The sequence below is a fragment of the Mastigoproctus giganteus genome, chromosome 5 (assembly GCF_048544385.1).
Source record: "Mastigoproctus giganteus isolate SK-2022 chromosome 5, ASM4854438v1, whole genome shotgun sequence".
Taxonomy (NCBI): domain Eukaryota; kingdom Metazoa; phylum Arthropoda; class Arachnida; order Uropygi; family Thelyphonidae; genus Mastigoproctus; species Mastigoproctus giganteus.
The window spans coordinates 151,738,593-151,762,258 of record NC_143579.1 but is presented as its reverse complement, the minus strand read 5'-3'; the positions used below and the strand labels follow the sequence as shown (position 1 = coordinate 151,762,258).

Sequence of the window (23,666 nt, the reverse complement as noted above, 5' to 3'; positions counted from 1 at the left end):
TATCTCGATAAAAAAGAATAGCTGCTTTAACTATAAAGAACAGTTAAATTGTGTGTCCTTGTTGATTGTTCTGTAAAATGAACTGCATCTCTGTGCCTAAAATTAATTTTAGACAGAGTATTTGTAATGTATTTGTTATCACAAAAATAATTGTTCATGGAGGTACTTTTTATTATGCACATGCTGGGATGACTAAGCTACTTTAACAAAATATTTCATGACTGTTTTGTGTAATACAGAATAAAAGAATCTTTTATAATAAAATGTCTTTTAGTAATGGCAATTTAGAATATGGTACATATAGTATTGCATTTGAGACAAATATTTAATTCATAAAAACTTTGAATTGTGCTGACACTCGCTCCAGCAAGTGTCAGCACAATCCTGTGCTATGCTGCTGAGGAGCATGGCATCAGCAGGGCAAGAGGAGATTTCCTGGTAAGTTATCCCACTGTGGTCTAGTTTGGGGCGGGGGCTGTTGAAACACACACACACACACACACACACACACACACACACACACACACACACACACACACACACACACACACACACACACACACACACATTCTCTCTCTACATGTATACCAGCCATTCACTCAGGTGTTATGCTTATATGTACACATGAGACAAGGTTTTTTTTTTTCCCGTGACATATTTAGGGGACAACAACAACAACTATTTCACAATTAACAACAGCTTCCATTCATACCACAATTAGATAGTATGAATCAGAGCTGTAATATGTTCTACGTTGATAATAATATTAGTAAATTAATAAGAGGAGTTTACCTCAATATAGTACGTAGAACACTTCCGTGTGATACCCTCCAGAAATTAAAACGGAAAAAACGAAAAAATCTCGACAGCTTACCGGTACATTAAAGTAAAATATAAATAATTAAATAATCAATTTAACACAATTCAAAATCAATTTAAAACAATTAAAATTCAAATTAATGCAATTAAAAGAATCTAACGAAAATATTCAAAACGATTTTCCTTCCTGAAGCTGACAATGCTTTTCGACCGACTGTCGTGATCACAGGAATGAAAATTCCTGTCATGATCACAGGAATGAAATTTTTCCCCTCCCTAGGCACATTCATATAATTATCTGTATTGCACACAGCAAAAAATTTATATGAATTGCCTGATGCAGTACCCATAACAGCAACAATGCTAAGGGTTATTCAGAGTGCACTACATTCAAACACTAAATTGACAGTCTGTCACCAACAGACTGTCAGATTTTAAGGGGGATAAAGAGAATATTATTATTCATGTATGGACTAATGATATTAAGCATACACGATCTGACAATTTGTTAGACAAATATAGGACCATGCTGAAGAAATGCCGCGAGTTAGGTCACAATGTCGATTGTGTCTGCAATTCTGCCACAGCATGATAGGAGGGATTATATGCTGAAAGCCTAGTAGATTCAATCAAGATTTGACAGACTCTGCAAAGCTTTTGGGGAAACATTTAGAGCAAAAGGGGGAAAAGGAGGTTGTCACCATTTTGGCTAAGATTTTTGCAGCTCTGACGAATGCTAAGTTTTTATTTATATTTAGTCATTTTATTGACTTAATTTTTATACTAAATTATTTTCTATAAGTAGCTTTATAGTTCTAGTCAAGCTCCGTGGTTTATTTTGAATTTAGATGGCGATTTTGAAAGTTAATACTTAGTGTCTGTAGATTTTATGTAACTTGCCGCCATTGTTGTATGATACGGAATAGCATAACATAAATCCCAAACTTCATAGCATCAGATTTAAAGTAAAACTAGATAGCGAAATACATTGCACTGTATTAGAAATCTGTTAGATTAGTATAGTATTATCAATTAATCAGTAAAATTTATTAATCTTATTAAATTTCATTGTTACTTAAATTAAACTTAAACGGAATCATGACCCAGACTAGAGCAGCAAAGCAACGGGCACAAAGCAACAGGAGTGCTGTGGCTCGGGGAGAACCAAGGGGAAGGGGGGGGTGATTCTCCAACGCATCACAGTCTAAAAAAATGTGTGAAATGTATGCAGACCTTTCTAGAACAGGAGATGATCAAGCCAAGGAGCCAAGGATCTTTGTGTGTGCTAGGTGCAGAGATTGTGAAGATATTAGGCACCAACTCCGTGTTCTGATGAGCATCTATGAGAGTTTGGGGTGTAGGATAGATACCCTCGAAGAAATTAATATGAGGGGCCCATCAGGCTCTCAGCTGCCCAACTCAATGCCAGAGCTCAGTCTTGTGCATCGGGCAACACAGCGACAATCTCCAAGGCAGAATGCGCTGGTCCCACAGGAACTACTTATTTTTGGTGATTCTATTGTCAAGGAGAAGGGGAATATATTATGCAAAAAGGATAGGCGGAACAGGACCAGGGTCTGTCTGCCAGGGGCAAAGGTTGATGACGTTGTAGAGCAAATATCATTTTTTAAGGGCACAAAAGGTGATATTGTTTTACATTTTCGCACTAATGACCTTAAGAGTAAGAGATCTGCAGATTTACTTAACAAGTACAGGTCAATGCTGAAAAAAATTCAGTTGTTAGGGTTAAATTTGAAAGTGTTTGCAATTCTGCCCAGACATGATAGGAGAGAGTATATGATCAGAGCCTTGTTAATTGATTTGGCCCTGGAGAGATTGTGCAAGGCTCACAGGGTAGCATTTTTTTCAGTGTGGTCTGTGCTTGCTAACAGGAGAGACTGCTTCTACAGGGATGGAATACACTTAAATAGAAAGGGTGCAAGAATATTTACTAATGCTATCGAGGTAGTGTTAGGTGGGTTGGAAAACTGCTAACTTTGGGATTCACAGAATAAAAGATTAACAGTAGCCGCAGGTAGAGGCTGAAGTAATTCTTGCACTGCTTCTATTGTAATGAGCAGCAGCCTAGGAGCAAGTTGCTGGGGATTTCAAGAGCTGCTGGGAATCATCATGGAACAACTAAATACATGGGCTGTATTAGGGTGATTAAGAGTAAGAAAAGGTGCATGTATACTTGCATGTACAAAAATGCTAGAAGTATAGTAAATAAATTTGATGAATTTGAAGTTCTGATCAAGGTATAAAGACAGATATTGCTGGGATATCGCAGACATGGTTTCATACAAGCAGTGCAGAATTGGAATTTCGGGAGCACAATTTGTACAGAAAGGATAGACAGAATAGGAAGGGAGGAGGGGTTGTGCTGTTAGTTACGAAACACAAATTCTAAGGAAGTGCAACGAGTTGACATGGGTGAACAGTACGTTGTTGAGTCTATTTGGTTTGACATAAACACTGGGAAAGGAAAAATGAGAGTAAGAGTATGTTATATGCCTAATGACTCTGATGAGTACAACGAACAGTTTTGCAGAGAAATAGTGTAGGTCAGTAAATCAGAATGTCTTGTAATGGGGGATTTTAATTTTTCCAGATATTGACTGGAACTTATGGGTTTGTCATTTGCACGCCAGCAAGACTTTTGTGGATTTATTGGAGGATTGTTTTTTACAGTAAAATGTTCGAGAGGCAATCAGAGGGAGTAATAACTCTTGATCTGATTATCAGTAGTGATTATTCATGCATTAAGAATTTCAGATAAAGGAACCACTAGGTGACAGTGATCACAGTGTACTGATGTAGGATTTACATAAATATGTAATTATGATCAAGAGTAAAGGAAAGGTTTTTTGTTTTCGTAAAAATGACTACAGTGATCTGAGACAGTATTTAAATTCTATACAGTGAGATCAACTGATGATGCTACCAATGGTGAATTCTAAATGGGAAGCCTTTGTAGACCCTGGAGACTACTAGACTTTTCATACCAACTAAGAAATACTGTTCCAAGTTCAGGCCTAGATGGAAGTCAGATGAATTAGTGAGGCTTGTGGCAGAGAAGAAAAAAGTATGGGATGCATATAAATAATCAGGCGACACAGAAGCCTAAGGCAGTTATAAGCCAGTCTGTAATCAAGCACAAATGAGGTTAGGCAGGCAAAGGCAGATTACGAGAAATCTCTGGCATAGGATGCAAAGAGTTCTTTACTTATGTAAACTCTAGAAGGAACGGGATGAATCAGATTGGTCCATTTAACATAGATCGTTCGACTATTGATGATCCTGCTCAGGTAAACTGAATCCTTCTGATAAACTGAATACGTATTTTGCATCTACATTCACACATGAGTTATTCAAGGAGGAATGCCAGAAGTTTATCAAACTCTAGCAGGAAGCTAAGTGATTTTGTAATAACTGAGAGCAAAGTGGAGGAGAAATTGTTGAAGTTAAACGTAAAAAAGGCACCTGGGGCAGATGAAATCTATCCAATTATATTGAAGGAGGCAGCAAGGGAAGTAAGGAATCCTTAGCTATAATTATGAGAGTATCCAGGGGAGGTTGCCATGGACTGGAGATGAGCAAATGTATCCCCAATTCACAAAGAGGGTGTGAAGGGTGACACAAATAATTATAGACCTGTTAAAGTATACCTTCTGTTCCAGGAAAAATAATGGAGTCATTGGTTAAATAAGTGATACAGGATCACCTAGACAAGACTGCAGTAATAGTTCAGACACAGTATGGGTTTTCTTAAGGTGGAAGTCTTCGGACCAATTTTATTGGATATTACGATGTGGTCACAAAGGAACTGGTTCCAAAAAAAATTTTGATATCATATACTTGGATTTCAGAAAAGCTTCTATTGCACATGAAAGACTGCTGTACAAATTGGATGGGTATGGCATTAAGGGCAAGTTGTTGCAAAGGTTTGGCTGAAACAAGAAGAAGAAATGAATCACTTATAAGTTTATCAAGAGGAAATCTGCTGTACACCAATGGAAACAGTGAAAGGAGCGAAGGTGGAGTTGGCTTTCTGGTCCGTAAAGATTTTAAAAACAACATTTTGGAATTCAAAAGTACATACATCACCAAGGGTGTCAAGACTAATACTCAAGATTTCTAAGAGGTACAAGCTAAAGATTATAATGATTTATGCACCAACATCGAGCCATGATGATGAAGAGGTTGAAGAAATGTACACCGAAATTGAGAGTCTTCTAGATGAGCAGAAAACCCACTACACTATTATTATGGGGGACTTCAATACTAAGGTTGGAAAAAGGCAAAACAGTGCAGAAAGAGGAACTATAGGAAATTTTGGAATTGGTGAAAGAAACAAAGAGGTGAAAGACTTTGGAATTTGCAGAATCTCAAAGACTGTCAGTAATGAACACTTTTTTTCAAGAAAAGAGTGAACAGAAAGTGGACATGGAAGAGTCCAAATGGATTAACAACTAATGAAATCGACTTCATCCTCACTAACAGAAGATATATTGTGAATGATGTTACCGTCCTGAATAAGGTAAATGTTGGAAGTGATCACAGGATGGTAAGATGTAGGAAAGGAAAGGAAAAAACTGACTCGAGTAAATAATACAAAGGTCTTTGAGATAACAGAAGAGGAGAAAAAGCATTATGTTCTGGAACTTAAGAACAAGTTTGAGCTTCTGCAGACTGCTCAGGACTAAGATATCGACAAGGAATATTACAACTTTCTGAAAGTGATAAAGCCCAGAAACCTATAGGGAAAAAGAAATCCAAAGAAGAAAAAATTAGTCAAGAAACACTTGTCATGCTGAACCGAAGATGACAAATGAAGAGCAAGAAAAACACTGACAGGGAGAAAATTGAGTATACTGAGTTATGCAAAGCCATTAGAATGAGACTCAGAGAGGACATAAGAAGATTTAACACAAGAAAATTAGAACAAGCATTAAGGGGAAACAAAGGATTTAAATCAGCAGCCATGAGCAGTAATACAGAAAGACAAATGATATTGAAACTGAAGAATAGCGATGGCGTACTTATAAACAGCAGAGAAGGCATAATTCAAATAGCAGAAGACTACTATAGAGAATTATACAAGGAGCGAGAGAATTATGCCAGCAGTGGGGAAGATGGATTGCAAAGTAGCAACATTGCTCTACATGAACTAATGTTATTAACGGAGTTCCTCAGTGTTCAGTGTTGGGCCATTGTTGTTTTGCGTATTTATATTTATTAAGCATATCAGGCTTAATGTTCAAGTTTGCAGATGATACAAAGGTTGGCAGGGTTGTTAATGACACTAAAGACAATATGCTACTGCAACAGGATCTAGAAAATTTAGGCAGATGGTCTGAGAACTAGCAACTAAAGTTTAACATGGGTAGCAGTAACCTAAGAGAAACGTGCCAACTGTGTAGTACTACACTCAGGGAAGTGGAGAATGAAAAAGACCTGGGGGTAATTGTGCAGTCAGATATGAAGTTCTCTGTGCAGTGCAAACAGGCTGCCAGATTAGGTAATGGAGTTTTGTCAATGATATATAGGAATATTGCTAGGAGAGACAAGGATGTGATTATCCCTTTGTATAAGGCAATGGTCAGGCCACACCTTGAGTACTGTATACAGGTCTGGAGGCCTCATTTTAGGAAGGATCTAGAGTTGCTAGAACGAGTACAGAGAAGGGCAACAAGATTGATGAGAGGAACAAAGGGGTGTGTGCTTACAAAGAAAGTTTTAAGTTCTGAAAGGTGCAGTATCTGGAGACTGGGCACCTGTGAGGTGATCTGATCAAGGTAGATAAGGCCTTGAATGGTTTGAGCATTCAGGATGCTTCTGCTTGCTCAGATTAAGAACCTGAGGGGGGGCATAGATTCAGATTGAGGAAAGACAGTTGTAGAATAGATGTGCAGAAGTTTACCTTTAGCTAGCGAGTATTTGATTGCTGGAATAGACTTCCTTTTGTTGTTGTGGAAGTTGATAACTTAAATAAATTTAAGGCTGAACTAGACAAACATTTGGAGTGACAGAATGGGTGAAATGTCAAAGTTTTTTTTTTTTTTTTTTTTTTTTGGCTGATGCTCGCTTTCTTGCATCATATACCTCAACAAATGCTAATGCTAATTTCTGTCAGCTTGGCCTGCACTTGTAGGTAGAATAAATCTGTTTTGTAGATACATTTAAAGAAAGGTGGTGCAAGAGTTTTTGCCATTATTATTAAATATCTTAAAGGTTTAGACAAACTGCTAGTTTGGGGGGACAAAGGTAATAAAGATATGCATTTATCTGATAATATTGGTCGAAGTAACACTTGCACATACCTCAAGAGTTCTTGTTTGCTTGCAACAGAATATATTAGAAAGATGTTCTGAGGGCAGAAACATATCAAATGGTTGCTAATTCCAGGGAAGTGAGCTCAAATAACTTTAAGGGGTATGGGATAGTTAACTATACAAGAACATTAAGTCTTAATTGTTTATACAGTCATGTCAGAAATGTCTTCAACAAAATGAGTGAATTCGAACTGTTGGTTAGGACAAGTAACATTGACATGATAGGTCTTACAAAAAACCGTGCCACCCGAAGATGGAGGATGATGAGTTTCAGTACGGTATGTATAATAGTAGTAGTAGTAGTGGCATGTGATGCAAGAAAGCAAGTGTATGAGCTTATGCAGCATCAGCCAAAAAAAACACACCATTCCCTCCAAATGCCGGTCCAGTTCCTCCTAAAATTACAACCTATCAACTTCCACAATGACAGATGTAAGTTTGTTCTGGCAATTAACCACCCACTGGCTAAAGGCAAATTTCCGCACACCTATTATTGTTATTATTTGGTTTTTAGGAGCATTAGCAACTAAGGCCATATTGCTCCGGGGTATGCGGTGGTCATTCCCTGACCTTTCCGCATCCTCCGTATTTGGTGGTGACGGGCTTGAACCCCGGTCTAATCAAGAAGCTTGTGCTATGCACTGCTGCTCCTTCCCACCTGGCAATGGAGGCGCCTGCACACCTATTCTACATCTGTCTTTTCTTAATTTGAATTTATGCCCCCTTATATTCGTAATCTGAAACAGGTGGAAGGATCCCATCAGAATTCAGCCTGCTCAACCCATTCAAGGCCTTATACACTTCAATCAGATCACTGCGCAGGTGTCTAGTCTCCAGCCACTGCAATTTGCAGAACTTAAGCCTCTCTTGGTAAGAGGATCCCTTCATTCCCCTAGCCACTCTTGTTGCCCTTCTCTGTACACGGTGCCTCCATAGCCAGGTGGGAAGGAGAAGCAGTGCGTAACACACGCTTCTTGATTAGACCGGGGTTCGAGCCCATCACCACCAAATACGGAGAATGCGGAGAGGTCAAGGGAATGACCACCGCATATTCCCGGAGCAATATGGCCTTAGTTGCTAATGCTCCTAAAAACCAAATAACTAACAAACAAACAATCTCTGTATATGCTTAAGTAAATCTACATCCTTCCTAAAATGAGGCCTCCAGACCTGTACGCAGTAGTAAAGGCATGGTACAGTACTCAACTGCTTTATACAGAAGGATAATCACCTCCTTTTCCCTGCTAGCAAAATTCCTATATATCATTGACAAAACCCCATGACCTGCCTGGCAGCCTGTCTGCATTGCTCAGAAAACTTCATATCTGCCTGCACAATTACTCCCAGGTCTTTTTCATTTCTACCACCTTAAGTGTAGTACCACACAGTTGGTACGTTTCTCTAGGGTTACTTCTACCCATATGCAGTACTTTACATTTGTCAAGGTTAAACTTCAGTTGCCACTTCTTAGCCCATCTGCCCAAATTATCTAGATCCCGTTGCAGTAGCACACTGCCATTACTGTCATTAACAACCCTGCCAACCTTTGTATCATCTGCAAACTTTGACATTAAGCCTGATATACCTTCATCAATATCATTGATAAATATACAAAACAACAGTGGACCCAACACCGAACCTTGCGGGACTCCACTAATAACGTTAGTCCACGAAGAGCAGCACCCATTGATTAGCACCCTCTGTCTTCTCCCACTTAACCATCCTTTTATCCATTGTAGCAACTTACCCTTAATACCATTCTGCTCCAATTTGTACAATAGTCTTTCATGCGCAACAGTGTCAAAAGCTTTCCTGAAATCCAAAGATATGATATCAAAATTATTTTTTGCATCTATTTTTTTGTAACCACATCATAATATCCTATCAAATTTGTCAAACAAGACTTTCCCTTAACAAACCCATGCTGTGTCTGAATTATTGCTGCAGTCTTGTCTACATGATCCTGCAATGCATCTTTCACCAGTGACTCCATTATTTTACCTGGAACAGAAGTTAAACTAACTGATCTGTAATTACTCGTGTCATGCTTCAATCCACCTTTGTGAATTGGGACATCTGCACATCTCCAGTCCGTGGAAACCTCCCCTGAGTCCAAGGATGCTCTCATAGTTATGCCTAAGGGTTTGCTTAGTTGCTTTGCCGCCTCCTTTAATATAACTGGATAGATCCCATCCACCCTAGATGATTTTCTTATGTTTAACTTCAACAATTTCTCCTCCACTTTACTCTCAGTTATTACAAGATTCTCTAGCTTACTGCCAGAGTTGAATACACCTCTGTCATTCCCCTCGCTGAATAACTCCTCATATGTGAATTTCAATGCAAAATATTCATTTAGTTTGTTAGCTACCTGAGCAGGATCATCAATAGTTGACCCATTGATATCAAGTGGACCAATCTGATTCATCCCCTTCCTTCTAGAGTTTACATAAGTAAAGAACTCTTTGCTGTTTTTCTTCGCATCCTTTGCCAAGGATTTCTCGTAATCTGCATTTGCCTGCCTAACCTCCTTTGTAACTTGGTTACAGATCAACTTGTATCTATCATAGGCTTCTGTGTCATGTGTTAATTTGTATATATCCCATGCATTTTTCTTCTCTGCCATATGCCTCATTAGTTCATCTGACATCCATTTAGGCCTAAACCTTGAACAGTATTTCTTAGTTGGTATGTAAAGCCTAGTAGCTTCCAAGATAAGTTCTTTGAATGCTTCCCATTTTGAATTTGCTGTTGGTAACATCATCAGTTGATCCCACTGTATAGAATTTAAATACTGTCTCAGTCCACCGTAGTCGCCTTTACGAAAGCAATACCCCTTCCCTTTACCCCTAATAGTAGTTACCTCTTTGAGTAAATCCCACTTCAAAACACTGTGATCACTGCCACCTAGTGGTTCATTTATCTGCAGATTCTTAATGCATGAAGAATCACTACTGATAATCAAATCAAGAGTTATTACTCCCTCTAGTTGCCTCCCGAACATGCTGATGTAGAAAACAATTATCCAATAAATCCACAAAAGCCCTGCTAGTGTGTGAGTGACCAGCCCCCAAATTCCAGTCAGTATCTGGGAAATTAAAATCCCCCATAATAAGACTCTCTGATTTACTGGCCCACTCTATTTCCCCGTACAGTTTCTTATTATACTCATCAGAGTCATTAGGCCTATAGCACACTCCTACTCTCAATTTTGATCTCCCAATGCTTATATCACACCAAACTGACTCGACACTGCACTGTCCAGCGATGTTGACTGGCTTCACTTCCTTGGATTTTGTGTTTCTTAACTAATAGCATAACCCCTCCTCCCTTCCTATCCTGTCTATCCTTTCTGTAGACATTGTACTCCCCAAATTCCAGTTCTGCATTCCTTATATCTGTGTGACACCACGTCTCTGAAATCCCAACAATATCTGCCTTTGATGTTTTGAGCAATACCTCAAATTCATCAAATTTATTTACTAGACTCCTAGCATTGGTGTACACGCAAGTATACATGCACCTGCTCTTCCTCTTAGCCACCCTAAACACAACCCATGTGTTTACTTGTACCCCAATGATTCCCAGCAGTCTCTGAAATATCCTGCATCTTATTTTCCAGGCTGCTGCTCATTCCAATAGAAGCAGTGCAAGAATCACTTTCTCCTCTGCCAGCGGCTACTGTTAATCTATTAGTCCTTGTATCCCCCCAATCTAGCAGTTTTCCGACCCTCCTATGCCTCAATAGCATCAGCAAACATTCTTGCACCCTTTCTATTTAAGTGTATCCCATCCCTGTAGAAGCAGTCTCTCCTGTTAACAAGTACAGACCAGGCTGAAAAAAATTCTACCCCATGAGCCCTGCACAATCTTTCCAGGGCCGAATTGATCGACAGGGCTCTCATCATATACTCCCTCCTATCGTGTTTGGGCAGAATTGCAGACACTTTCAAATTCAACCTTAATTCACGGCTTTTTTTCATCAGTGACAATGTACTTGTTAAGTAATTCCGCCGGTCTCCTACTCTTAATATCATTAGTGCCAACGTGTACAACTATATCACCTTTTGTGCCCTTAAAAGAGGATATCCGCTCTACAACTTCATCAACCTTTGCCCCTGGCAGACATACCCTAGTCCTGTTCCACCTATCCTTTTTACAAAGCATGTTTCCCGTTACCCTGACAATTGAGTCACCAACAACTACTAGTTCCTTTGGGACCAGTGCGTTCTGCCTTGGTGGCTGCCGCTGTGTTCCGCGATGACCAAGTGCAAGCTCTGGCATTGGTGTGGGCAGCTGAGAGCTTGATGGGCACCTCACTTGTAATCCTTCGAGGGCATCCACCCTGTCCTTCAAGCTCTCATATAGGCCCATAACAATTCTGAGTTGACGCCTGATTTCCTTACACTCCTTGCATCGTGCACATACCAAGACATCCCCCATGGCAGTATCATGTCCCATACCTGACTGCTCCGCAAACATCAAGCAAATAGTGCATCTTAAAAGGCTGTGATTCAGAGGGCAACTGCCCCCCCTCAGTTCTCCTCTGAGCCACAGCATTCCCATTAGCTTGAGTCTTTTGCTTTGGTGCTCTGGTTTGAGTCATTATTTCGATTTACTTTCAATAAAAATTTCAACTTCAGTACAAAATTAAATCCTAAACTTGTATCCCAACACAGTTATAACTCTATATTTATGTTTCAGTAACGAGTGTTATCTACGAAATCTATGAGTGTTATCCACGAAATCTACGAGTGTTATCTACGAAATATTTTTTCAGTAACGAGTGTTATCCACAAAATATGTGTTTCAGTAATGAGTGTTATCTACAAAATATTTATGTTTCAGTAACGAGTGTTATCTACGAAATCTATGAGTGTTATCTACGAAATATTTGTTTCAGTAACGAGTGTTATCTACGAAATATTTGTTTCAGTAACGAGTGTTATCTACAAAATCCCTTTATATGACTTCCGTATCAAGTTATGTATTAATTATTTATTTTTACTAATTATTTATATTACGTAACCTAAGTGGTTATATGTATAGCTAAAAGTATAATTTAATTGCCAATGAAGTTCGACAAGATTAATAGATTTTACTGATTAATTTTCGCGTAGCAATTGCGGCTATTTACGATCGGTAAACACGTGGATTTGATACCCTTTCTGATACTAAGTAATACCTACAAAATCTCTATCTAAGTTACTTTAAACTTAAGTACCGTAAATAGGAATATAAAGCTACTCTAGAAAATAAGTTGATATGTCAATTTAAACTAATAAAGCAGAAAATAAATCAGAAAAAACTTCTCTGTTCCAAGAGCAGCAGAAAGGCACGTTCACACAGGCAACCCTCGTTCTCAGACTGGTCAAAATTTGTACAGTAGTCTTCCATGTGCAACAGTATGAAAAGTTTTTCTAAGATCCAAGTCATCATCATCAGCCATTTTCAATCCACTGCAGGATGAAGGCCTCTCCAGCAACTTTCCAGTTCCTTCTTTTTTGAGCACTGGCCATCAATTTACTACCCACGAACTCATGAATTTCATCTATCCATCTTCGCCTTTGTCTTCCATATTTTCTTCTAGCTCCTCTTGGATATCATTCTGTTATTTTCTTAGTCCATCTGTCATCATGTCTTCGAGCTATGTGTCCTGCCCAAGACCATTTTAGTTCTTTAGTTTTGATAAGAATGTCCTTTACTTGAGTTTGCTGCCTAATCCATCTTCTTATCTAACAGTCTGATTCCCAATATAATTCTTTCCATTCTTCACTGTGTACTTCTCAGCTTCTCTTCCATTCTTTTGGTGAGTGCCCAAGTTTCACTTCCATAAGTCATGGTGGTGAGTATACATTGGTTCATTATTTTACGTATCAGACAAACTGGGATATTGCTCTTCAGTATGTGACTATATTTCCTGAATGCTATCTATCCAAAATTTATTCTTCTCTTGACTTCCAGCCATTTATCATTATTACAGCTAATAACTTGTCCCAGATAAGTATATGACTCCACCTTTTCAATTACTGCTCCTTCAATCATAATTCCTTTTCTGTGGCATACATGTTCATCATTACTTTTGTTTTAGCCATATTCATCTTTAGTCCAAAATCCTTACTAACTGTGCATAACTGGTTAAGATTTTCCTCTAATTCTTTGGGATCATGGCTTATGACCACAATGTCATCTGCAAATCATAAATGGTTTAGATACTCTCCGTTCACATTGACTCCTTTGTGCGACCAGTCTAATCTTCTGAAAGCTTCCTCAAGGGCAGCAGTAAACAGCTTCGGGGATATTGTGTCTCCTTGTCGAACTCCTTTCTCAATTTTAAATTTCCTACTGTCTTTGTCTAGTCTAATAAAGGAGGTAGCACTCTCATATATTTTCTTCAAAATCATAATATATGGGGTATCTATGCCTTGTCTTTGCAGTGCCCGAAACATTGCCTTAAGCTGTATGGAGTCAAATGCCTTTTCATAATTCACAAATGCCAGGCATAATGGTGTTTTATATTCATTTGCTTTCTCCATTAGCTGTGATATTACGTGAAGGTAATTCATAGTTGAGAATCCTGTCCTAAAGCCAGCTTGCTCTTTCGGTTGATTCTCATCAAGTATTCTTTCTAATCTGTTAGTAATGATCCTTGTGAACAACTTGTAGATGTGGGATAACAAGCTAATTGGTCTATAATTTCCAATTTCTGATTTATCTTCTTTCTTATGCAGCAAAACTATGATTGCATTATTTCACTGCTTAGGCATCACACCTTTTCTAATGCACTTTGTGAAGAGCCTTGCCAGTTTTTGTGTTATGTCTCTTCCTCCAAATTTTAACAACTCTACAGTAACTTCATCTTTCCCTGGGGCTTTCTGATTCTTCATTTTCTTCAATGCATGTTCTACCTCATCAGGAAGAATATTGGGTATGTCGTATGTGTTGCTACTTTGCAATACATCTTCCCCACTGCTGGCAACATTCCCCTGCTCCTTGTATAATTCTCTATAGTAGTCTTCTGCTATTTGAATTATGCCTTCATAGCACACGTTTCTTGATTAGACCGGGGTTCAAGCCTGTCACCACCAAATACGGAGGAAGCGGAAAGGGTCAGGGAATGACCACCGCATATCCCGGAGCAATATGGCCTTAGTTGCTAATGCTCCTAAAAAAAAAAACCATTGCTTTTCTTCAGTTTCAGTATCATTTGTCTTTCTGTATTACTGCCCATGGCTGCTGATTTAAATCCTTTGTTTTCCCTTAATGCTTGTTCTATTTTTCTTTTGTTAAATCTTCTTATGTCCTCTCTTAGTTTCTTTCTAATGGCTTTGCATAACTCAGTATACTGAATTTTCTCCCTGTCAGTGTTTTTCTTGCTTTTCATTTGTCGTCTTCGTTTCATCATGACAAGTGTTTCTTGACTAATTTTTTCTTTGGATTTCTTTGTCCCTGTAGGTTTCTTGGGCTTTATCACTTTCAGAAAGTTGTAATATTCCTCGTTGATATCTTGGTCCTGAGCAGTCTGCAGAAGCTCAAACTTGTTCGTAAGTTCCAGTACATACTGCTTTTTCTCCTCTTCTGTTATCCTAAAGACCTTTGTATTATTTATTAGAGGCAGTTTTTTCCCTTTCTTACATCTATATCAATAGATGATCTACATCTTACCATTCTGTGATCACTTCCAACATTTACCTTATATCCGAGATCCAAGTATATGATATCAAAATGATTTTCTGCATCCACTTCCTTTGTGACCACATCATAGTATCCAATCAAATTGGTCAGACAAGACTTCCCCCTTAACAAATCCATGCTGTGTCCGATCTATAACAGAAGTGTTGTCCAGATGATCCTGCAATGCTCTTTAACCAGTGACTCCATTAATTTCCCTGGAGCAGAAGTTAAACTAACAGGTCTTAATTACTTATGTCACCCTTTGATCCTCCTTTGTGAATTGGGTTCACATTTGCACATCTCCAGTCCATTGGTACCTCCCCTGAGTCTAAGGAAGCTTTCATAATTATGACTAAGGGTTTGCTTACTTCCTTCATTGCCTCCTTTTATATGATTGGATAGATCCCATCGATCTCAGGTGCCTTTTTTATATGCAGTGACTGGAATAATTACTGCATTATAAATTAGAGCGCTTTCTTTTTGAGACCCCAATTGGATTCTAGTGATCTGGACATCATGGCTGCATAGGTTTGTTTTTCTTAGCAATATATGCTACATGAGGATAAAAAGATAGTTTGCTATCAAAAATGATATCAAAGTATTTTAATTCTTGTACCATTTTGATAGAAGTATATGAGATTCTGATTGTAGTGGGGGGGGCTTACATGGATTTTGGTGATCTTTCAGCAAGATTGTCTTGGTTTTGTCTGAGAATATTTTTAAGTTGTGGAGCTTTTGTAGGATAAGATTTCCTTGGTTTCCCAGACCAGTGTGGGTGTCCGCCATCACAATGATAACAAGATCATCTGCAAAAGGCTAAAGCATCTGCAGTGTAAAGGTCCATGTTTTAATACCTCAAGTACTATAGTTCAAAAGAGTGGACCTGGCACTGAGCCCTGTGGGCACCCTTTCTTTACCAGTTTTGTTGTTTCTGATATCTGGTCCTGTCTATTACTTTTCTATTTCACAGGTGGCTATGGATAATTTGGTATAGGTTCTGGGGCACTTTGGCTCAGTGTAGCATTCTGAGGATGCTGGGCCACCACCACCAGCAAAATCAACAGAGATGACCAGCATATATTTTGCTTCTGTATTGTGGGCTGTATTTGTAAGTTGTTGCATAGCAGCACTCTTATTACTGTTGCCTGGCTTGAAGTCGAACAGTTTCAGAATGTAGTCTGATTGTAGAGGTGTTCTCTAGTAATGGACTAGTAGCCAGGTTAATACATTGACTTCTTAATTTACATGAGGGTTATGTTCCAGAACGTCTTGCTCAATTTAAATTCATGCATAATGTAAATAATTACCAAAAAAATGTGATAGTAAAAAAGGCCTACATGCTCTGGATTCATTACGAAAATTTTTTTTTCATAATGAATCCTCCCAGCCGAAAGCTTATTAATTGTAATTCTAGTTTAGTTTGCTCTGAGAAAAAAAAATTTCGTAAAAAATGTGATAATAGGCATATAAGAGGTAACTCTCACATCTAGTTAAGTTACCCCTACCAGTACATACCATTCATTTTCTGTAGTTGGAAGACTGGGCACTCTAAAGAAAATGATGAGCTACCAAAGAGATTCATTCATCTTTATTGATTTTTTTTTTACAATAAGAGAAAGTATGTTCATTATAACCAGCATATACAACAATTGAGAGAGAGATAGAGAGATTGCGGTGGAGAGCGTCCTTATGCAGATTGATGAGAGGGATCATCATGGTCAGATTCCATTCCCTTGGATTTGGACCAGATAGGTGGGGGGGTTAGATTAACCCAGGAGGTGCAGGGTTCACTTGACTGCTCCCTTGAGCACTTGAAAAAGGAATCCAGAGTTAGTTGCTTTGCATGTTGCCTCTTCTCACGCAACAACTCATAGTAGCAACCAAGTTCTAGCATAACTTTACACTGCACTTTAGACCTTCGTTCCAGATCTTCTTCAGCTAACAGATTAATCCCTTCATCTATAAGATTTAATGCTTTTGATATTCTTTTCACTCTCAGGCTCCATTCTTCTTTAACCTCTGGGCTTTCACTTGCTGCTGCTGCCTCCTCCTCTTGAATGTGATGTTGCCCCAGTGCAAACAGATCTTCATTTGACAATTTTTGATGATTCAAATCAATTAAATCTTCAACTTTATCTTTTTAGTGAGTTTCATGCATTTGTCTTTAGTTTGTGCATAATCTTCATTGGTATCAGAGTCTTTGAAGGAGTTGCTAAGATCTGGACATAATTTATGCCAGGAGCTTTGAATACAGTTATGTGGAACATCATGCCATGCAGCACATCAATGAATTTTAAAGCATCTTTTATATTATAGGCTTGCCAATATTGCTGTACATTCATCTGCTCATGGTTGGTCTTGTCAATTAGATCAGCCAGAATGTGCTTTAAATACTGAGCCTTAAAAGATTTAATTACACATTGTCCATAGGCTGGAGTATTGAGGTTGTATTTTCTGGGGAAAAAACAGACATCAACAATACTGGGTGGATGGCTAGTGGCATTATTAAGAATAAGTAAGATGTTGAACAGAATTCCTTCTGCTTTGCAATATACTTCCAATTCTGTTCGTAACTGAGATAACTTCTGAAAATAATAGCAGCCATCCACCCTTTAGAGTTTGAGTATCGGTACACAGGCATGTACAACCTGTCGTAACCTTTAAGGGCACAAGGGTTTTGATAATAGTAAATGCACACAGGTTTCAGTTTATGGCCCTCCATATTATCACCAAACAGAAGTGTTAGATGTTTTTCTCCATCTTAAAGCTAGGTGCAGTCTTTTCAATAATGGAAATATAAGTACAATCAGGCTTTTTTTCCCAGTATGAACCAGTTTCATTGAGGTTAAATATCTGTTTGAGTATGTACTCCCACTCCTCTATGATCGCCTTCAGTTTCACAGGGAACACTTCCACAGCATTTTTATTGGCTGATGCAGCTTCTCCACAAGTTTTCAAATTATGGAAACCATACTGTTGACAAAAATTTGCAAAACTATCCTGAATTTGCCAAAAATGGCTTAACTTTCCCATTAGCACGTTCTTTAAATCATCATAGAGGCTATGAGTTTTCACTTGCACCTGCACTAGGGTAACATTAATGTGTTTTTTATTTTTGTCACTCATCCATAGCAAGCATTTTTTCCATGCGTTCCATCAAACTTACCCGGGTACATGATGACTTTTGTGCAGTTAAGGGCACAGCACTGTTAACACTTTCTTTAATTTTATCAGCACTATCTCGAATATAGTACATAATGTACTCTCATTCAGATTTAGAGCATGTTTAATGCCACCTCATTCGTAACGCTTTAGCACCTCCAGTTTAATTTCAAGTGAAATCGATTTCCTTAATGCTTACCATCGACTAGAACTATGAAGATGCTTACTAGCCATAAGGGTAATGATAAAAACAAAATAAGTAAAAATAAGCACAAAAGAAAAAAAGTCATGCACTTCCAATAGACAGCCAATTAACAATCTTCAGCAAAACAAAATGAGAATATGGCGGTCTATCGTGTTGGCCTCTTGTGGTGCTTTATGTAAATGTAATTTGCCATGCATTATTTTAAACACATGTAAATTAAGAAGTCACTGTAGTAGTCAAACAAGAAAGAGATGCTCCTGGGAAGACCTTGTATCCACAGTGGGAAATGCAGACCCCTGGGGAGTGGTGTATAAAGTCACCACCAATAAACTTCCCAGGGGAGAAGTCGTTGCTGCCGCCTTAACACCTCAAAGGACATACACCAGATCCTGGCACTCTTCCATTAATAACAAATTGGACCATATCTTCCTACCTTAAATAACTCCACATACGCAGGAACAGAGAACTCACTGCAAGGGGAATGATAAATACTCCACTCAGACAGTGGAGCCCCTTTCATGACAACGGAACTCAACATAGCTGCAGCCAAAATGCAAAACAGGAAAACTCCTAGCAAAGATCAAATAGAGCCAGAAATACTAAAAAAGGTAGTAGAAATGATACCGGATACTATATTAAACCTAGCAAACAGTGCCTCACGGAGGGTTTCTTTCCAACTTTGGGGAAGACAGCTGGAATCAGACATCCTGAAAACCCCCACTAAACCCCAGGACATGCCAGGCCCATACAGGCCTATCGCTCTGCTGTCGATGCTGAGCAAGCTCTTTGAGCGACTCATCTACAACAGAATTGAAAACAATACCAGAATGCTCAATTGATGTCAAGAAACCAGTTTGGTTTCAGGAGGGATTGCTCCACCACTGATGCCCTCGAGAGAATCATCGATACAGTCAGAAACTGTAACAGGAAATATTTCCTCCTCATCTCAATTGACTTTGCCGGAACCTTTGACTCCCTCTGGTGGCCCAGTGTTCTGGCCAGCCTCAGCGGGCTCAAATCCCATCAAATCTATTTTTCTGCCTGAAATCTTATCTGGAAAACCGAAGAATCACTGTCAGTACTCCCTTTACCTCTGTATCCAGACCAGTTTACAGGGGCTGCCCTCAGGGGATCCATCCTGGGCTGCTCCTGTGGAACCGGATGCTTGATGAGTTTTTAAATCTGGATATTCCAAATGTCACCACACAGGCATACTCTGATGATCTGATTATGATGCTTCAAGCAGACAGCAGGGCTCAACTGGAATCCATAGGCAATCATGCCAAACATGCTACAGGATTGGGTCAAGAGAAATCTTCTAACAATCTCAACCGAAAAAACAAATTCAATACTCCTCAGGAGTGCTCTTGACACTGGTAGACCTCCACTAATCAAAATAAATGGAGTGACCATCAAACTAAAACAGGAACTAAAATATTTAGGAATAATACTAGACCAGAACTTGAACTTCACATCTCATCTCTGTTACCTCAGAACCAAAACAAGGAGGTTCTCCACCCTGATAACCAAAATCACCAGGAGGGACTGGGGACTAAACTAAAAAAGAGGGTGCTCTCTCTTCTATACAAAGCTCTCTTCATTCCTATCCTGGCCTATGGTACAGACGCCTGGTATCAGAAAGCAAACACAGCGGTCAACAAGAAAAAGCTGGAGTCAATCCATACTATTGACCACAACTAGAGCCTGCTGCATGATGAGCACCCATGTGCTCCAGGTTCTGGTGAGCTTCCTTCCCCTGGACCTGGAGATTGTGCACTGTGGGCTGCTGCACCAACATTCGAAAGGAAGAACCACAACTTGTTTAGACTAAACAACAGATCCACAGAAAAGCAAATCCTCAGAAAATAAGAGATTAACGGAACATCTGCAATCTATCTGGCAAAATAGATGGAATCTTACCACAAAAGGGCAAATCACCAAAATATTTATACCCGATGTCAGCAGGGGTATATCCCATCTCCCCGTCCTGGTTTTCCCCTGGCTTGCACACCACCTTCCTTCGTGGAGTTTCCCTCTGAAGGGACATGGCTCCTTCAGATGGGAAACTCCACGAGCTGGGAATCTCCAACAACCCGAGCTGTAACTGCAGGCAGTCTGCAGTTTTCGCTCTGACTACTGAGGTAATTCTATTTGACTGCAACCATGAAGTTTTCTAGTTCCTGTCTGATTTTTTACAGTTGCATCCAGAGGTTAGAATGATTGCATGTCTGGAATATCAATGGCTTCATTACCTTCTTCGTTTCAGACTTTTTGTGATACCTCTGCTTTTTCGGTTCATTGTGGGGATTTTATGGAAGACTTTCTGCTTCCTGGGCAGGGCCTGGTTTATAATATAAATCATCCTCTGCAATTTGATGTGCAGTAACATTTCTGGTGGAACATTTTAAACTAGTCACCAGTTGTAAGTCGAGAATTTCTGTTTCATTATTGAACATTTTCACAATTTTTGCCTCAAGATTAAGGAATAAGTATAATCAAAAATATCAAAATAATAAAGTTTGGCTTGCAGGGAGTCTGTTGATATAAAAATTTTGCATTTATTATGTTTATAGCTGAATAATTTCATTTCGAAGGAGGGGGAAGGAAATGAGTGTGGGAATGAAGCGCGACGACAAAAACCAAAACTAAAATAAATCAAATTATCATATAAATTGACAAAGAAACTTTCAAAATCATCACTATGCTGTAAACCAGGGTTTAGTGGACAAAGTGGAGGCAATAAATCACATAACAAATGATTGGTAGTGATATAACTACTTATCACTATGTTAAAGCAATGGTGGTGGCCACTGTTGTCACCTTTGTGATGAGAGACGCAAAGTACATAGTGATATAGTGTTGTTTGTCTAGCAGTCTGGTGGTTACCCACAACTCCACTTTTAGTTTCTCTGTGAAGCATACAGACCTCTGTAAAGGCCAGAATGTATGTGAAATATGGTTTGTGTTAGTGTAACTTAGGGTTGTGTTGTTCCTGTGGCATTCAGCCACGGAGCCCTAGCTAGGAACCCATGTTGCCTGTCACTACCACATGGAGGTAGGCCAAGCGGGTCAGGAAGAAAACTCTGGTGCTAAGACAATTCAACGCGCTTTATTCAACATTATCAATTCAACATTATCAAGCGCTAAGACATTCAACAATGTTGTGGTTCTGATGCCAGCTGGCACCTCCATCGCCAGGTGGGCAGGAGCAGCAGTGCGTAGCACACGCTTCTTGATTAGACCAGGGTTCAAGCCCGTGATCACCAAATACGGAGGATGCAGAAAGGTCAGGGAATGACCACCGCATATCCCCGGAGCAATATGGCCTTAGTTGCTAATGCTCCTAAAAACCAAATAAACAAACAACAAACCGATGCCAGCTGCCCTGGTCTACAAAAGTGTTGCTTACACAACTCAGCTATATCAATGTGAATACATTCAAAATTTCAGTTCAGCATTACACACATCGGGGTGGTGTGGCACGTGGCATTATTTGCATTACTGAAAATAGTCAAAATAAAAGTCGTTTCTGAGAATGCGAAGTGTGCTGATCAATATCGACATGCTGATATCGACACACTGAACATGCTCAAACCTGCTTTGATGCACCACTCATGAAGCAGTATGTCAAAGCAAAGTGGCTAATCAGTTGTTGAGTTTACTGTTTATTTTAAGTCATACAATCTATGTAGTAAAGTTTTACTTCATGAATGAGAGCATCGTATAAAAATTTACTATTATTTATCATCTTAAAATGGTGCCCCTCCTGATCAGGTGCCTTTGTGTGGGGCAAAACCTGCACACTCGCACAGGGTGGCCCTGCAAATGATGCAAGGAAGTAATCATAAAGAGTATCAGCCAAAAAAAGAAAAAGAAAAACACTACTCCACCTCATCTGTCCATTTCTTCTAATATGTCTGATTCTTCCATAAATTTATTCAAACTACCAATCACTGTCGGATGGTAGTTTGTTTCAAACTAGGCATTTACAAGGAGGTCAGAGTGCTGTGTTTAAAGCTTCAAATATATGAAGCAAACTTACTGATAATAGTATTCTAACTCTAATCTAATCAATTAGCCTCTGGCTGAAAGCAAATTTCCACACACCTATCCTGCAGCCATCCCTTGTTCAGTTTATGAAAAGGTAGGAGTGAGTGAGTGAGTGAGTGAGTGAGTGAGTGAGTGAGTGAGTGAGTGAGTGAGTGAGTGAGTGAGTGAGTGAGTGAGTGAGTGAGTGAGTGAGTGAGTGAGTGAGTGAGTGAGTGAGTGAGTGAGTGAGTGAGTGAGTGAGTGAGTGAGTGAGTGAGTGAGTGAGTGAGTGAGTGAGTGAGTGAGTGAGTGAGTGAGTGAGTGAGTGAGTGAGTGAGTGAGTGAGTGAGTGAGTGAGTGAGTGAGTGAGTGAGTGAGTGAGTGAGTGAGTGAGTGAGTGAGTGAGTGAGTGAGTGAGTGAGTGAGTGAGTGAGTGAGTGAGTGAGTGAGTGAGTGAGTGAGTGAGTGAGTGAGTGAGTGAGTGAGTGAGTGAGTGAGTGAGTGAGTGAGTGAGTGAGTGAGTGAGTGAGTGAGTGAGTGAGTGAGTGAGTGAGTGAGTGAGTGAGTGAGTGAGTGAGTGAGTGAGTGAGTGAGTGAGTGAGTGAGTGAGTGAGTGAGTGAGTGAGTGAGTGAGTGAGTGAGTGAGTGAGTGAGTGAGTGAGTGAGTGAGTGAGTGAGTGAGTGAGTGAGTGAGTGAGTGAGTGAGTGAGTGAGTGAGTGAGTGAGTGAGTGAGTGAGTGAGTGAGTGAGTGAGTGAGTGAGTGAGTGAGTGAGTGAGTGAGTGAGTGAGTGAGTGAGTGAGTGAGTGAGTGAGTGAGTGAGTGAGTGAGTGAGTGAGTGAGTGAGTGAGTGAGTGAGTGAGTGAGTGAGTGAGTGAGTGAGTGAGTGAGTGAGTGAGTGAGTGAGTGAGTGAGTGAGTGAGTGAGTGAGTGAGTGAGTGAGTGAGTGAGTGAGTGAGTGAGTGAGTGAGTGAGTGAGTGAGTGAGTGAGTGAGTGAGTGAGTGAGTGAGTGAGTGAGTGAGTGAGTGAGTGAGTGAGTGAGTGAGTGAGTGAGTGAGTGAGTGAGTGAGTGAGTGAGTGAGTGAGTGAGTGAGTGAGTGAGTGAGTGAGTGAGTGAGTGAGTGAGTGAGTGAGTGAGTGAGTGAGTGAGTGAGTGAGTGAGTGAGTGAGTGAGTGAGTGAGTGAGTGAGTGAGTGAGTGAGTGAGTGAGTGAGTGAGTGAGTGAGTGAGTGAGTGAGTGAGTGAGTGAGTGAGTGAGTGAGTGAGTGAGTGAGTGAGTGAGTGAGTGAGTGAGTGAGTGAGTGAGTGAGTGAGTGAGTGAGTGAGTGAGTGAGTGAGTGAGTGAGTGAGTGAGTGAGTGAGTGAGTGAGTGAGTGAGTGAGTGAGTGAGTGAGTGAGTGAGTGAGTGAGTGAGTGAGTGAGTGAGTGAGTGAGTGAGTGAG

The 23,666-nt window shown here is 39.7% G+C and overlaps 1 protein-coding gene across 1 annotated transcript in view; it reads left to right on the top strand.

Moving 5' to 3' along the window:
- Positions 1–23,666, top strand: part of LOC150085769 (uncharacterized) — a 146,645-nt gene that overhangs the window by 113,120 nt on the left and 9,859 nt on the right. The gene's annotated exons all lie outside the window — the stretch shown is intronic.